Below are 18697 nucleotides of genomic sequence, written 5' to 3' on the forward strand. Positions count from 1 at the left end.
CCTTTTCCTATACCATAGCCACTGCAGAGCCATCCGTATACGAATATTTTAATAACCCCTTGTGCACAAAAAACACCTCCTCGAGTACGATGCTTAAATCTAGGCAGAACTCTTCACAGCGCCTCCTCTCAGTGTATAGTAAGCTCCCGGAGGCTTGCACAAACTCTATAAAGTGTGCTGCCTTATCGTCTTTTTCTATTCCCACGTATTTCTGAATGTTTACCTTCAACTAAAACTCTGGTGTAAGTGTCGCCCCCGTCTGAAGCTGCACAACACTCCCCGTGGGTACTTCCTCTGTGGGAGTCCATGGGTGAGATTGGCTTAGGTGATTATTGCATACTTCGGTGTTTACCTTTTTTATTACTATTATTATTATCATTGTCATCATTTCTGCTTTCCCTCACTGTTTACGGCTTTTTACATCCTTAATTTCCCGACCACTTGTATCGTCTTCATGATTAAATAACTTACTATCATTTTTTGCTTTGCTCTTCTTCAAATACTGTTAACAAATTCTTTATAACTAATACACAGTGATGAGTGATGATAACTCATGCCGCCAGTGTGTTATGTCATGTTATCTTATCAGTGTATCTTTACTCTGCTGTCACCGCCAAGGCCACACCACCATGACTCATCGCTATCTGGGACCGGATTCTCAAAGCTTTATATCTTGAATTTCCTGCTAACGTTATGCAGCACACTTAGAGCTCCTGTATGAAAAGGAATAAAAAATAACATCAAAACTAAAAAAAAATTATATCATAATTTTTATATACATTATCTCACTTCCAGATTGAAAAACAAAGTAATATAAGGATACTAAAAATATCCGAGATGTTGGTAATCAAGAACAGCCTAACTACTACGACAATTTACCAATTATTGTCAGAAGTCAACTAATTTTCTGTGATAGTGAATCTTCTGGGTGGCGGATGAGTCGGGTCACAAGCGTCCGTTAGTTGATGAGTAAAGTCAGGTTTTTTTTTTTTTTAATACGGGGATTAGCCCACCCGGGCACAGGTCACTGACCCACAGGCTAAACATTCCTTCACCACACTATAACAGGGACTATCAACACAAGGTTTAGAACGACTTTCTTCGACTATCCTAGGTTGAATCAACTTACTGTCCCCCATTGCTTATATACTTGCACTAAGTACATGATGAACCAGTGTCAACTTACTGTATATGCCGATTGCACTGAATAAATATCTACCTAACTATCTCTCTATCTATCTCGAGAAAGCTTCAGGTGAATTATTTCAGAACAAAACTACTGTACAGTATATGGTGTGGCAAACGCAACTGTAGACGAGCTTAATAATAATAATAATAATAATAATAATAATAATAATAATAATAATAATAATAATAATAATAATAATAATAATAATCATCCATTAAGTACCAAATATCTACACAGCAATTAGTGTATAGGGACCAGTAATCATCTTTTTATCCCCAATGGTTCCAACAGCACCACATTACCACAAAAAATAGCTTTAGGTCATTTTCATCCCAGTTTGCATTTGTGCAGTATAATGGAACCGCTGCCGTCTAAGTGTCCCTGACCTCACAATGACTCCTGAAGGGACGCACAAACCTTGGTGAATCACAGCAGACAGTGATGACCCCCAGGAGCTCATACAAGTACAATAAGTCACGTAGTGGAGCAGAAACAAGCATGGCTCACCTCCAATCCTTTCACGTCTACCTTGGCCTCATGCACCACCACGTCTTCTACCTTGGGGGCACCACCACGTCTTCTACCTTGGCCTCGCACCACCACGTCTTCTACCTTGGCCTCATGCACCACCGTCTTCACCTCACGCACCACCACGTCTTCTACCTTGGCCTCATGCACCACCGTCTTCTGCCTTGGCCTCACGCACCACCACGTCTTCTACCTTGGCCTCATGCACCACCACGTCTACCTTGGCCTCACACCACCGTCTTCTACCTTGGCCTCATGCACCACCGTCTTTACCTTGGCCTCATGCACCAGTGCACCACCACGTCTTCTACCTTGGCCTCATGCACCACCACGTCTGCCTTGGCCTCATGCACCACCTCACGCACCACCACGTCTTCTACCTTGGCCTCATGCACCACCATGCTTCATCACCGTCTTCTACCTTGGCCTCTGCGTCTTGGCCTCATACCACCACGCTACCTTGGCCTCATGCACCACCGCCTCATGCACCACGTCTTCTACCTGGCCTCATGCACTCGTCTTCACCTTGGCTCATGCACCACCACTCTACCTTGTCTTCACATGCACCACGTCTTCTACCTTTCTTCCTTGGCCTACCACGTCTCTTCACCACTACCTTGGTTCTACCTTCATGCACCACCCACGTCTTCTACCTGGCCTCATGTCTTCACATGCACCCGTCTTCTACCTTGGCCTCATGCACCACCACGTCTTCTACCTTGGCCTCATGCACCACCACGTCTTCTACTTCTGGCCTCAGGCACCACCACGTCTTCTACCTTCAGGCACCACCATCTCAGCACCACCGTCTAGAAATTGTCTTAGTGTGCATGAAATATCTGTACCACACCTGGAGAAGTCACGGCATTGTTTGTGCAGGTGTTCGTCATTCAATGGTGTCGGTATGTTTACCTAGGTGTGTGTGTGTGTGTGTGTGTGTGTGTGTGTGTGTGTGTGTGTGTGTGTGTGTGTGTGTGTGTGTGTGTGTGTGTGTGTGTGTGTGTGTGTGTGAATATCTGCTGGGTATTGGCACTCGACAGATAATATTCACACCTGACATATATATATATATATATATATATATATATATATAAAGAATTAGAGCGATGATGTGTGTTCTGATTCCTTAACTATTTCTTAATGTTATCCCCCCTGAATTTGTGAGCAGAGCTGGAAGGTGGGGGGAGGGGGGTAATTTCAGGCCACAGCGTACACACGGTGGCTGAAAATGGTGGTGTGCCCGTAGTGTACGTAGATTATCACTCTTCCCTGAGTCTACCCAAGGTCAATATAGAGTCTACCCATCACCCGTCTCGGCTAGAGGGCGGCCGGAGATACGTCTTATTCGCTGAGGTGCTTTAATCCATTCCCACAAATCGTCGCACTTCAGTATTTTTTTCTGACTCACACCAGACGATTTTATTCAGCTTAGGGAAACCTCCAGGAGCCAAAGGGTTGAAGGACTTATGATCCGGAGTACTTAATTCATCCTTTGTTAGTGAAAACAATGAGTGTGTGTGTGGGGGGGGGGTCACAAACAGGAGGCACCTCAAGGCACTTGAAAACTTTCACCAACGCTGCGAGAACAAGAGAACAAATGCCAGTATTCTCGCCGACACCAAATGTAGGAGCATCGACGCTACCACTATCCACGAACGGCCATGTTACCCGCATGGACGACAATAGACTGCCAAAGCAGCTACTTTACAGTCACCTAACGAATCATGGACGTCACGCTGGCAGGCAAATGAAAAGATATAAGGATTGTCTTATGACAAACCCGAAATAGTCCCAAATCGACCCCTCACCTGGGAGACGATTACTCCACACCGTAACGCTTGGAGGAGCACCACACGAGAAGGTGTCAATACTTTCGAGTTAGCCCGACTGCATACCGAGGCAGACAAGCGCCAGTGCCGGAAAGACGCTGCCGCCGCCCCTCCGCACTAAATGTAGCCCTCCACTCGTGCAACTTCTATGGACGACCCTGCCCGTCGAGTATCAGCCTCTAAAGTCACCACAGAGCTCACCAACGAACGTGACACCCTTAATAACACATATCATTGTATATTAGTTGGATGATCATTATATTCGATTCCGTGTGACAACATAGTAGTAGTAGTAGTTAGTTGCAACGCAGGTAGACCCTGTTGCAATGGCAATGTACGCAATAGGCCTATCCGTGCTCCAACACAATAAAATTTGAAACAACTGAGGTCAAGCACGTGGCGTACGCTGATGACCTTACAGGAGCAGGAAAAGTGGAGGACATCAAGAAGTGGTGGGACCTGGTAACATCATGAGGCCCACAAATAGGGTACCATCCAAACTCCAGCAAGTCCTTCCTCATTGTGAAGCCAGAACATTATGAACGGGCAATGGAAGTGTTCGGTGGAAGTGAGGTCAAAATAACACAGGATGGCCAAAGACACCTAGGCGCAGTAATCGGCACGACGGACTTCAAGACCGAGTATGTAACGGGAAAGGTGAATGAGTAGGTTAGGGAAACCCAAGCTCTGTCTGAGATTATTAACACAGAGCCACATGCGGCTTTTGCGGCATTCACCCATGGAGTCAAGCATCGCTGGAACTACCTGATGCGCACTATCCCTGATATCGGACCACTTATCCACCCTCTGAAAGAAGCTATCAGCGTCAACTTCATTCCCAAAATAGTGAAACACCCTCACTTAACCCCAGCAGAAAGATCACTCCTTGCACTACCACCGAGACTGGGAGGAATGGGACTGACCAATCCAGAGGAGATTGCTGCCACCGATCATCAAAACTCAGTTAAGCTCACGGCAGCCCTCACGGACCACATAATAGCTCAGAACGCAACAGGGGCGATGGATACCAGTGAAATAAACAAGATTCGAAGGTCCATTACGACAGAACGACAGCACACCCAAAGTGACAAGTTGCAGCAACTGTTATTGCAAGTACCAGAGAATTTGAAAAAAAAAGTTGCAATAGCGCAGGAGGTGGGCGCCTCGAACTGGTTAACTATGTTACCGATAAGGGCAAATGGTTTCAGTCTCAATAAACAAGAATTTACAGATGCCAATGCTCTAAGGTTCGGTAGGCCAGTGGAAGGTTTGCCCTCCCAATGCGTGTGTGGCTCTTCCTATGACGTCGATCACGCCATGGTGTGCAAGAAAGGGGGCTTCATATGCATGAGGCATGACAAAGTAAGGGATCTCACAGCAAATATGTTGAAGGAAATCTGCCGTGATGCCAGGGTAGAACCGACCCTTCTTCCATTGGAAGGTGAGATTTTCCAACATAGGACTTCAAACACATCCAACGAAGCCCGTGTTATGTCAGTGCTCGAGGATTCTGGACGCGGGGACAGCGAGCCTTCTTCGACATCAGAATTTTTTGTCCCATGGCCGCATGTCACCGTAACTTAGCTGTCGATGCTGCACACAGGAGGAACAAGAACGATAACATAAGGCCATACGGGGAGAGAATTCAGAACGTTGATCAAGGCAGCTTCACTCCTCTAGTGTTCACAACCTCTGGTGGGATGGGACCAAGTGCAAGATGCTTCTACGCCAGACTCGCAGAGGTGATCTCCGAACAGACGCAGCAGCCCAGAAATTATGTTACAGCCTGGATGAGATGTTGACTGTCCTCTCTCCTTCGGTCGGCTTTGCTCTGCCTCAGGGGAACGAGAGTATCAGCCCCAAAGCCGACAAGTCACAGATATTGACCATGAGGCTACAGTCACTGAATGCCGCAAAGATCTGCTGCTCAACTAACTCAACACAGCTAGGATAGCTACTTATGTATTAGGATATATAATATTAAGGTAATAAAATGATGGCGAAGGAATGGCTATTGAGGGAGGCTGGAGGCTATTATATAGAAAAAGAAGAAAAATTTAGTAGTAGTAGTAGTAGTAGAAGTAGTGGTTGGTGGGTGGGTGGGGGTGTGTGTATTAGTAAAATCATTATTTACCAATAGATTTAAGTTTCTCAGGTAAAAGGCTGTACCTACTTTAAACTGTTCAGGAAAATAAGTGGTGGAGGAGAGGGTGTTTGTGGAGTCATAAGTGTACAATATTAGCTCACCAGTATGCTGTTGCAGACGTCTGCGTGCTGTGTACCTATGTAACTACACGCTAGCTTCTGAGAATGAGTGCACGTTGGGGTGTGCAGTAAATACTGTAATGTCTCTGCATGTGGATATATGCGCACGTATTTGTGTACGTGGTTGATTTATGTGTGTGTGTGTGTGTGTATTTGTTTGGACATGCTTGTAAGAACACGAGAATCACCACTTAAGAAGAGCAAAAAATTCTTACACGTATTCATATCTCATCACCTAACTTTCCAGCATGTCCATGATACACACTGTCGTTGTGGTGAGTGTGCGCCTTCCTGACAATACCACCTGACCAGTGTCGTGGGAGTAGACTGACCTCACACGACCAGTCCGATATACTACAGGTTCCACCACATACGTCGACATATCTCACAGTAGCTATCTGAGGTTTTTATTAAGTATGTAAATAGTTGACCGCAGGTTGACAGTACAGACGATGAAGGATGTTTGGTACAATTAAGTTAAGAAAGGCGAGACTGACTGCCTCCAACCTGCCGCATTCTTAAGGAATACACGAGACTTCTCAACGTTGTGACACTATTACAAGCATTGATAAGTTCAATATAAATACGCATTGTATAGTGTGTCTCCAGACGGCAATCTCTAGTGGGGTGAACCGATTATTTGAATATTAAAATAGAAAAAAAAAGTAACTCATTTTCACTGACTCAGGAACAACAGCACAAGTACAGAGAAACAACGGTGCTGGTACATATGAAGAAACACTACACACACAGGTAAACATTTCAACATTTTTTGAATTAAACTACTGGTGATCATTCTCCTCCATTATCTAAACACAGCTGGTGTTCGGTCTCGTCAGGGAGCAACAAAACGTACCCCCCCACACACAGTTTATATTATTGGCAGTTGCCCAGTAACCCGTTTCCTTGAGGCAAAGTTGATCCCTTCTTAAGTATATTCTATATCCTTTAATGTCTAACTATATTGTAGAAGCGTACAGCCTTGGCTCACAGGAGCTTGACACGCGTACCATCTATACACGTCATTATATTAGGATACGGTCTTGAGTGTGAGACAAGATAATGTATGAAAGAGTGACATATGATACATAGACTGAGGAAACAATTGTCTAGGAAGTAGTTACATAACAGAAGGCGGTATAGAGTGGCGTGGGGAGAGATGTAAGGTAGTGATGGTGAGTGGGGGTGACGGCAGCCATCTTAGGTGACATGATAATGGTTGTCTTTTGAGGCAGTCAGGTGTAGAGGGTGACGCAGGTGTTTGTGGCCGAGGTTTCATCAATGGTGTAGTTGTCACGTGTCGTCCCTGACCCTCCCCATATCTCTCTCTCTCTCTCACACACACACGGGCGTTACTGTGTGGTCACCGCAGGTGGTAGTAGTGGTGCTAGTTCGTGTTTAGTCAGTGAACGGAATTAAATTAACAGGAAAATTTTTTTTAACAAATTACAATTTTGACAAGGAAAAAGTAGCATTTTACTTAAGCATCATTAACAAACTAGGTTGGGCTTTTAATGTTTTCTAACGAGACCAAACCTAACCTAACCCCTATGTGTCTCAGGTTAAGCATGGCTCTTTTTCCTGTAACCTTGTTCCTGTGTCCATTTTTCTTTTTTGTATGTAAGAATTACTAGGAGTAAGTGTACATCTGAGGGTTGGCGACCATGGCCCTCCACTCCAAAATTTTCTGGGTTGTCTTTTCTAATATTCTCAGGCTTTTTAATCTCTCAGGGAATCACAGCGTTCCAATGCATTCAACATAATCAACCGCAAGGTTACAATGCACAACATCAAGATCAAATGTCCAAGCTTTGCAATGTATGTTAAAAACATCTACGGGAACCCGACAGACCACTATATAACAAGCTTCAAGGTCCTAAGAGTAGATACCACACACACAATAAACTGTGAAACAACCAATGTCAAGCAAGTGGCATATGCTGATGACCTTACAGGAGCAGGAAAGGTGGAAGACATAATAAGTGGTGGGACCTGGTAACATCACGTAGTCCACAAATAGGGTACCACCCAAATGAAAGCAAGTCCTTCCTCATTATGAAGCCAGAATTCCATGATCAGGCAATAGATGTGTTCGGCGGAAGTGAGGTCAAAATAACAAAGGACGGCCAAAGACATCTAGGTGCTGTAATAGGCACGAACGATTTCAAGGCCGAGTACGTCACGTGAAAGGTAAATGAGTGGGTGTATGACATTCAAGCTCTGTCTGATATTGCTAAAACAGAGCCACATGCGGCTTTTATTGCATTCACCCATGGAGTCAAGCATCGCTGGAATTACCTACTGCGCACTATCCCTGATATCGGACCCCTCCTCCACCCTCTGGAAGAAGCCAACAAGGTCGCTTTTATTCCAACACTAGTGAAAAACCCTTATTTAACCCCAGCAGACAGGTCAATCCTTGCACTACCACCGAGACCGGGAGGAACGAGATTGACTAATCAAGAGGAGCTTGCTGCCACCAAACATCACACCTCAGTCAAGCTCAGGCAGCCCTCACTGAACACGTAATAGCTCAGAATGCAGTAAGTCAGCTGGATACTAACGAATTAAACAAAATTCGACTGTCCATTACGACAGAACAGCAGCACACCCAAAGTGATAAACTTCAACAACTCATGTTGCAATTGTCAGTGAATTTGAAAACAAAAAAGTAGCCATAGGACAGGAAGTGTGCACCTCAAATTAGCTAACAACTTTACCGATAAGGGCAAAAGGTTTCAGCCTTAATAAACAAGAATTCACAGATGCCATTGCTCTAAGGTACTGTAGGCCAGTAGAAGGTTTGCCCTACCAATGCACGTGTGGCTCATCCTACAACATTGACCACGCCATGGTGTGTAAGAAAGGGGGCTTCGTATGCATGAGGCATGACGAGGTAAGGGATCTCATAGTAAATATGTTGAAGGAAATCTGACATGATGTCAAGGTAAAACCGACCCTCCTTCCATTGGACGGTGAGAAATTCCATCACAGGACTTCAAACACATCCAACGAAGCCCGTGTAGACGTCAGTGCTCAAGGATTCTGGACGAGGGGACTGTGTGCCTTCTTTGATGTCAGGATATTCTACCCCATGGCCGCATGTCACGTAACTTGTCTCTCGAGGCTGCACACAAGAGGAATGAGATTGACAAGATTGGGGCGTTTGGCGAGAGAATTCATAATGTGGATCAGGGCAGCCTCACTCCTCTGGTGTTCACAACCTCTGGTGGGATGGGACCAAGTGCAAGACGCTTCCATGCAAGACTGCCAGAAGTGTTGTCTGAGCAGAAGAAGCAGCCCAGAATCCACGTTGCAGTGTGGTTGAAATGCCAACTGTCCTTCTCTCTCCTTAGGCCTGCATTATTCTGCCTCAGAACGAGATTTTCGGCCCCAATACAGACAAGGGTCGCAGATATTGACTATAAGATAATAAAATAGTGGCGAAGGTGTGCCAATTGAGGGAGCCTGGAAGCCACGTTTATAAGCAGCAGCAGCAGTGGTGTAGTTGTGTGTCCTCCCTGGTCTACAGTGAATTAGGGGGCATACTCAGTAGGTAGGAGCAGGAAATTCACAATGTAGCGGGGAATATTGGACGTCACCCTAATCATTGGCACTTATGTTTCTCCTTATCCTTTACAGCATCAATTGCAAATTTTTTGTATGTATATCAGGGATCACCAGGAGAGGTGAAAGTGGTTGGTGCGGCGGTTGGTGGTGCCTGCTGCTGCCAACACATCTGTCTTCGTGTACGATAGGCCTACTTTAGCAGATGGGGTCTCGCGGTTCCCGCCCCTGCGACCAGTGTTAGAAGGCCTATTATTCTGTGCGCATTGTCGATGCCCACACGTAAACAGACACCCCAGGCAGTGCCAACCACACTTCATGCTCCACACCCGACCAAGTTTAGACTTATTACTTATACCTACATCAGTGTGATCATAGGAGTTGAGTATTACTGCTATAGATGTATAAATTAGAGCCAGGTATAACTATTCCACCCACCCAAACCCACACACACAGAGTGAGGTAACACTGATACAGTGTCCACAATTATAAGAGATAATAACTGCTGGGCATATTATCCAAAATGTAAAACATTGTCCTTATGTCAATAAAACGAACTACAGTATACCCTTTCCACGGAAACCCGGCCCATAAACCACGCCCTTCGTCTATAGCTGCAAATAGTTGATTTGTTCCCCTGAGCGTTTTACCTCCCCCCGGACTGAGCGTATATAAGAGCGTATTTATATCGATAATTAGCTAGGAGAAACATACAACCCCCTATCACAGCAGAGAAAGTTGCCAAAATGCTAACCACCAACCACTCTCAAGAAACCCTACAGTTTCTTACCGAGCATCCACCCCCACGCTAGTGGAGGAGATGTACAGTTAACTAAAAAGATGGGTAGACCAGCATTTTAACTTAAGGTCCGCGTAGGAAATATTCATGCACATCTTTAAAATAAAAATAAAATAAAAATAAATTAAATAAAATTAATATTTTATGATAAATAATTAAAATTTTCTAACATCCTCTCTGAAGTGCTAAAGCCTTGAAATGATTTGCATTTTGATAGTTCAGATATTTAACATTATGTTAGATAATAACAGATCTGCTTGACCAATTGTGAATACATTTAGTTTGAATTTTCTATGAACCAATCAGCTATTAGTAAAGAAGAGGGGCGTGGCTTACGGGTCAGGTTAGCGTGGAAATACTATAGTATAGCTCATCTGGGTCGGGCACCACACAAACAACGGCACACTTGTTACAAGTTGTTTGGTAACGTTCGTTATCACAGTAATCTGATCTACACACTAACTTAACGCGCCCACGACGACAGCTCCCTACATAATTTTTTGCCACCTGATATTTCTGAATCATCAGCTGCCAGTGCTCTTATGTACAGTAATAAAGAAGTTACAAAGAGATTACCACACAGCTGGGGTAGGAACGTAACGCTTATATGGCAGCTAAAACCTTCTAATACCTCATATTAAGCCTTAAGCTAGGATTCCATTCATGCGTTAGCGATAGCGCCAAAAATAGATCACATTGAAATGTACACTGTTGTTTCCACTGGCACGTATGCGTTAGCGGTAGCGTTATGCGTTTGCAGTACATGCCACTCGATGCATGTAGCGATTGAAAACAAACGCATGGAAACGGACGCAGGAATCCCACACTGTGACGTCATTATCCCTGTGTTTGCTCTCCTCACCCAGCAAAATACCTCGAGGAAAAAAGTTTTCTTTCGAGAAGACTGAGAAGTATACAGTGGCGTAGCTAGAGTGTGTGCCGCCCGGGGCGGCCCTTGAGTTTCCCCCCACAAAAAATACATATTGCACAGTGACTCACTTTTATATATATATATATATATATATATATATATATATATATATATATATATATATATATATATATATATATATATATTAAATAGTTTGTGTACCATTATAATATTACTGTACTTTCACATACTCAAATATAGTATGCTTTAAATACACCCCAAACATACTTAAACTTTATAAGTAACAGTTAAACAAAAAGCAAAAACGACATATAGGATAGGGAAAAAAGTAAAAAAAGTGTAAAAAATTAGGACCATCTTTATTTCTGAAATGAAAACTACAACTTTCTACAAAGTAACTTTTCTTGTTTTTTTGTTGGCAAATTCTTCAATGACATTGTCAAAAACTATTTCATCTGTCAATTGTCGCTCTATAGACAGTATGGCAAGATTTCTCAACCGCAAGGTGCTCATAGTAGATCTTAAGTAATTCTTGATCAGTTTTAGTTTCGAAAAACTCCTCTCACAGGTAGCAACACTAACAGCAATTGTGAGGAAAATCCTCAGCATTATTACTATATTTGGAACCGAGTTCCCAAGGTTATACTTTTGAATAAACTGCAAAAGTTCAAGGGGGCCTTCTTTCCACGTCTGTATTCTGTCTTTAATAGTTATAGCAGCAACAGCAACAAAATGCTGAAGTCTTTTTCTCTCAACGAGGAACTCCTCTTTATCAATGTCGTCGTGATCGTGATCTATTTGACACTCATATTTATCATCCAAAAGATTCGATGGGGTAAGGAAGGCATATTTCTCAGCAAGTTCATGAAGCTGTTGAAATCTCAAAGTTATTTCTTGGATCACTCTGTCCAGCGAAGAAAACATTTTGTCGGGGGGGCTTTTGTCTGTACCCCAGTGAGGATAGTGTCTTAGTATAAAATCGCAATGCTGTGAAACAAAATCTTAATATTTAATCTCAGTACCGCAGCAAAAGTCACATCAATATTTTTTAACCAATACTTTAATATTTCTTACCTTATAGTATTATGTCTTCCAACAAAGTAAATAACTGGATCGAAAACACAAGAGAACTTAAAAGTCGTCTAACCTCCACTCGTCTTGTCACGATGGAGACTTGTGCAGAACTGAAGTGAATTGCTTGTAACTGGTGGATTGGTCGGCTGTACATGAACTGATATGACCCGAGACTGCATAGTTTTGCAGCTACTGGAGACGTTAATCCTTCCCTTTGTATCGGCGGCAAGTTAATCCTCGTCGTGTCTGACCTAACACCTGACCCACACCACATGAGCTCACTGGCGTACTTGTTTGAAGTTGTTTCCTTAATCCTCAACAGGTTACAGGTTGTGTGTGTGGCGGGGGGGGGGCGCATAGCAAGGGTGTAGCTCATGACGTGGCCGTGATGATGTGGGTCAGGTGTTAGGTCAGACACGACAAGGATTAACTTGCCGCCGATACAAAGGGATGGATTAACGTCTCCAGTAGCTGCAGATATGGGTGATGAGCAGACCCAAAAGTGCCGCCCGGGGCGACCGCCCCTTCCCCTAGCTACGCTAGTGGAAGTATATCATTTTACGAGATCCACACCATTTTGACAACTGTTTTAAAATGAAGGTTCATGGTCTCAATAAAAGAATCGCTGGAACACAAATTTTTGTGTCACTTAATATTTATCTACGGTCCCTATTATTTCCTATTTACACGCATGACTCGCTTTATACATATTGCAAGGCGCTGCCTTGGGTAAATGACTTCTCTGTTCCTGCAGTGTTTCACTGAATCTACCTCAACCAGGTAAAGAGCACGTGCAAACTGTTGCCTGCTCAGACGAAAATATTCTTTGAATTTTCTTCATCCAAGCTTTGGTCAGATTCAGCAGCAATCTATGAACCCATCATCTATGTTTTATTGTCCGTTTTTCCTTAGAATTGCGCAAGATCTTATATAAACCCAGGATATTTAAAAGCAAATCATCCTGTTCATATAAATAGCGTCGTAGCTTCGATGCACTAGGCGCCATGTTTTCTGTCTTGTTCCCGCTAGAAAGACAGCTCATGGAAACACGGGTGTCCGTTTTTCAGGGAAATTTAACGCAAACGCATACTGCAAACGTAAACCGTAAACGCACTGCAAACGAATATATTGAATCCTAGCTTTAATCAGCAAATATTCTGATAAATCTCAAATATTCCAAAGTGCACAACCTTTGGATATTACCTAATAGTAATTTATTTAGAGATTATAACGGGTGATATGGGAGTGTGCAAGGCTGGGTAGCAGGGCCGTCCCTGTAGGCCCTAGGGTAAGGCAACCAGTACAACCGCCTCGGGCCGCAGTCACGGTTACCCTAACCTAAAGCTTACCCAATACCATGATCAGTGATCTCATTACCTATTGAGGGGGCACTGAGGTCAGGTCAATTTACCATTTATGAAAAACTTATTTACAATGATAGCCATAAATATTTCACTATATAAAATAATACACGGCAACTTTGTGTATTCATTTAAGCATTAATATAATTATGTCCAACAATGTTCTGGTGCACTGTTAGTAATAGATTTCCTGTGGCGTGTTCCATTCCAGCAAGGGTGTTGTAGTCCTGCACGCCAAGCTTTTTTACAGTACATGCATTTAAGCCAAATAATTATTAATTATAATAATTTATATAAGTAATAACCAGGTGAAAACTGATTATCTATTAATCTCATGGCTTTTTTTCTATCACTTATTAAAATAAGTAAAAATTTGCGAATTCGAAAATACCAGACGGTCCGCCATTTTTGTTTATGCTTGCTGAGCAGACTAAGCGTGTGGGTGGAAGACCAAACTCAGCGCCACATGTCTTTAGTTTATTATCATGGGGAAGCAAGGAGCATCTTTATCCACCTCAAGGAAGGAGGTGAGCGATTGGCGACAGGAACATGAACCTTCTGTCATACCTCAAGAGGGTTGACACTACAATAATGGTGTCTTCAGCACTTAATAAACGATATAGCCAAGCACAGGTCACCGACCCATATCGGGGCCTTGGGGGTGAAAAAATGGAACTAAAAATATATGCAGAAATGGAAATATATTAAACAAACCAAGAGTGAGAAACAATATAAATGTTGTGTCGTTAAATAAGAGGCAGAAAGTCAGGTCAGCAACCTGGGGCTCGGTCACAATTTCTGTGATGCCATGTAGCAACAGGGTCATATAACCTGATTTCTTTAAATAATTTTCTGTGTGTACCAGTAGCCAACTTAAGCCATCGTGTATCATTCACAGGTAAAAGAATTACATTATTAGGAACGTGCTACCTCTATATCAAGTATGTTACAACGATTACGAAATTTATTGGTAACGTAGCTTGGCGTGGATGTGACGTCTTCCTCTCGTAGCCTGTCCGTAGGATCACAAGGTTCAATTTTAATAACTCGCCGTTTGATCACTTGTTATATCATCAAACTGGGAGCGAACACGAGTCACTCTAGCAGCACCCTAACCGTCACACTGTAACCAACGAGCATTTGTTGAGACCGAATCAGGGGGTTGGTACTCTTTAAATGGTGGTTGTCATTTGCACTACCGAGCAGTTCATCATAAGCTTGAATTAGTAAGAGTTGCATGGCTTCGTTGGCAGCTTATTTTGTTGAGTTTTTTAGCTTACAAATTTTACACACTAAAGAAAATAGATTAAGCGAGATAGTAATGACTAGTAACAATGTTAATAAAAAAAATAGATAAGCTAAAAGCTAATAAGTCACCAGGTCCCGACGAAACATTTGCCAGAGTATTAAAGGAATGTAAGGAAAAACTTAGTCGTACCAGAATCCAGGAGGAAAACGAGTGTGATACCGTCCAATTAGTTTAATATCAATTGTAAGTAAATTACTGGAAGCAATAATTTCAAACTCAATTTGAAATCACCTGGAGAAGCACAACACAGCTTCACAAGTGGGAGTTCATGTCTGACAAAACTATTATCATTCTTTTCCGCTGTTTTCGAATCAGTGAACGATTGTCACGATTATGATGTGGTATACCTCGACTTCAGCAAAGCCTTAAACAGGGTACCCCACGAAGGACTAATACGTAAAGTGGAGTCTCATGGAACTGGAGAATTGGAGATGTTCTAAACTGGATAAGGGCGTGGTTACAGGACAGGAAACAGCGAGTCCGTATTTATGGCACCAAATCCAACTGAGGTAACGTCACTACTGGAGTACCTCAAGGCTCAGTACTTAACCATTACTATTTATTTTATACATAAACGACATAGATATAGGGGTAGACAGCAACATAAGTCAATTTGCTGATGACACTAAAATAGGGCGTGTAATTAAATCTGAAGAGGACTCCACAAAACTACGGGAAAATCTAAACAAATTTTTCGCATTGTCTGAAAAATAGAGATGAAATTTAATGTGGACAAATGTAAAGTACTTAGTCTAGGTGATGTAAACAGAGACACTAGATATCAGATGAACAGCGATGTTATCGAGAAATGCGACTGTGAGAAAGATTTAGGAGTAATGATAAATAGGAATCTTAAGCCAAAACAACAAGGCGTATTTTCTCGAAAGAAGGCTAACAAAGTACTTGGGTTCACACAAACGAGTGTTAGTTACAAGACTAGCGAGGTCATCCTAAAACTATATCTTGCGCTTGTGAGACCTCACTTGGATTAAGCAGTTCAGTTCTGGTCACCGTACTACAGAATGGACATAGAATCTCTAGAAAGCATACAGAGGAGGATGACAAGACTAATCCCGATCATTAGGAACCTTGAGTACAGAGGCAGGTTAAAGCATCTTAATTTGCATTCCCTTGAGAGTCATAGAGTGAGGGGCGATATGATCGAGGTGTATAAATGGAAGTCAGGGCTAAACAAAGGTGATATAACAAAGGTACTTCAATTATCCAGCAAGGTCTTAACTCGTAGCAATGGTTTCAAATTAGACAAATTTAGATTTAGGCGCGAGATAGGTAAACATTGTTTTGGAAATCGAGTAGTGGATGAGTGGAACAAGTTACCAAACATCATCAATAAATCGAACACGATGGATAGCTTCAAACATAGGTTGGATAAACAATAGGGGGTTGGGTGTAAACGGGACTGTCCAGTCTGACGGCCATCGCAAAGATCACCACTGACTGAGGCCATGGTCATTAGATAAGGTTGGTTGGTACTTCTGATTGTGTGATTCATTGTGTAATCAATACGATGCATTCTGTAAATAGCGTAGAGTTAGTGCAGATAAATTTGCAGGAATACAGTACATATAAAACCCGTGTTGTTCAGAATTCTTAGTCTTGTGTATAACATCGTGAAGGTGCAGGTTTTTCCGTTGTTGTAGTTGACTGTAACTCGGGCACACCTCTACCATCGCCCCTCACTCTACGTCTCTCGAGGGAGTGCAGATTAAGATGCTTTAGCCTGTCTCTGTACTCAAGGTTCCTAATGCATTACAGGAGATTTAAATAAACTGCAGGAAAGGTCAGAAAAATGGCAAATGAAATTCAACACCAGCAAGTGCAGCGTACTGAATATTGGAAGAACAAATATATCAATGTATATAGCCTTAACAACATCAACCTAGAGAAGTCGACTTGTCAAAGAGACTTAGGGGTACTTGTAAGTCCGGACCTACGACCTAGAAAACAGTGCGTTAATGTTCGAAATAAGGCAAACAGAGTATTGGGTTTTATATCTAGAAATGTAAGTAATAAGAGTGCAACTATATCTTGCACTAGTCAGGCCGCATCTCGATTATGTTGTTTAGTTCTGGTGCCCCTATTATAGAATGGATATCAAATCACTGGAGTCAGTGTAGCGAAGAATGACGAAAATGATTCCGGGACTTGGAAACCTTCCATATCAGGATAGGTTAAAGAAACTAAACTTGCATTCCCGAGAAAGACGAAGAGTGCGGGGAGATATGATAGAAGTATTTAAGTGGGCGAAAGGAATCAATAAAGGAGATATAGAAGTTCTTATAATATCCGAGCAGGATAGGACTCGTAGCAACGGATTCAAGTTGGATAAGTTTAGGTTTAGGAGGGAGATGGAAAGAACCTGATTCACAAATAGGGTGGTGGACGAGTGGAACAAGCTTAGCAACTTTGTAGTAAGTACTGGGACGCTGGGAAGTTTTAAAAGGAGGTTAAATAGATTCATAGATTATATAGGGTGGTTGTAACTCTCGACAGGATCTGTCATGCACAGGCCAACCGGCCTATTGCAGATTCCTTATTTTCTTATGTTCTTAACTATATATGAGAACGATACAGATGAATTACACACATGAATTATGCAGATGAACTATACACCTGAACTATGCCGTTGTGACATTAACTATACAGGTGAACCAAACTATACATACTCTCTCTGCTTGCCACTCCGTTGGTATAGTCTTCCTTCTGACATACATTCTCTCACTATACTGTCAGGCATCTGAAATCCACATGCGTTAGAGAGCAAGTTACACTATCTAAAATCATTAGCGTGGAAAAACATAGTCTTTAATATCATGAGCGTGAGAAAGCCAGACACTTAAACTGACCACCAAAAGTAGATAGCTGGATACTTAAAATTATGATCACATGACAGCCAGTCATTTAAAACCATCATGAGAGTGAGATAAGCATGATGGCCAAGCATTTAAAACCATCATGAGAGTGAGATAAGCATGATGGCCAGGCATTTAAAACCATCATGAGAGTGAGATAAGCATGATAGCCAGGCATTTAAAACCACCATGAGAATGTTGTCTTTTGAATTACCCCTCATGGATCCAAGGCGTGAAGGTTGCAAGTCAGTTACTGCAACAAGCCATGTGCGATAGATTACGATAAGCTACATTAAGAAACTGATATAAGCTATGGAGGTTTGGTGCAGTGATTGGTGTAAACAAGTGGCAGGGTCGAGTTAACCCTTGTAAGAGTTCATTCCACCCAATGACCGTCAAAGGTGATTGTGTCCTCTACCAACTAGTTTACGGAGGAAGTATCTACCTCCACTCTTCTAGGGAGCTGTAAACCACGCCTCTCTGATGATAACTTTCACCTCAGTTGGCCTTGTGTCATTAGTGGCCAACACTGTCCTGGACATTATCACAACCTAACCAAAATTAATCTCAACAAACCAAACCTAACCAAACTTAACTTTACCTAAAAAAAAAAACTAATTTAACCCTATAAGCTTCGTCAAAACTGAGTATAGACAGCAGGCGTCATACCGAGCTGACAAGAGTTATATCTACAGATACACACACTACACACATCCGTATGACTTAAGACTAAATTCAAACAAAAATATAGTTAATCAGTACTGCATTTTTTTTCTCTCCCAGTTGTATCATGTGATGGATAAACGACAAAGAACGGACGGGAATAATAGATGGAATTGGTAAAAGATGTGTAGAAGACTGGACTGAGACAACAAGTACAAACGTCCACAGTACACATACCTGGTCACATCTTCACCTGACATAAACAGCATAAAATGTGAATCGTAACATCCACATTGATTCACAACGCTTCATGTCATTTTACTGTGCATACTAATTTGGAGTCGTCAG

This window comes from Homarus americanus, unplaced genomic scaffold (assembly GCF_018991925.1).
Source record: "Homarus americanus isolate GMGI-L3 unplaced genomic scaffold, GMGI_Hamer_2.0 scaffold31037, whole genome shotgun sequence".
Lineage (NCBI taxonomy): Eukaryota > Metazoa > Arthropoda > Malacostraca > Decapoda > Nephropidae > Homarus > Homarus americanus.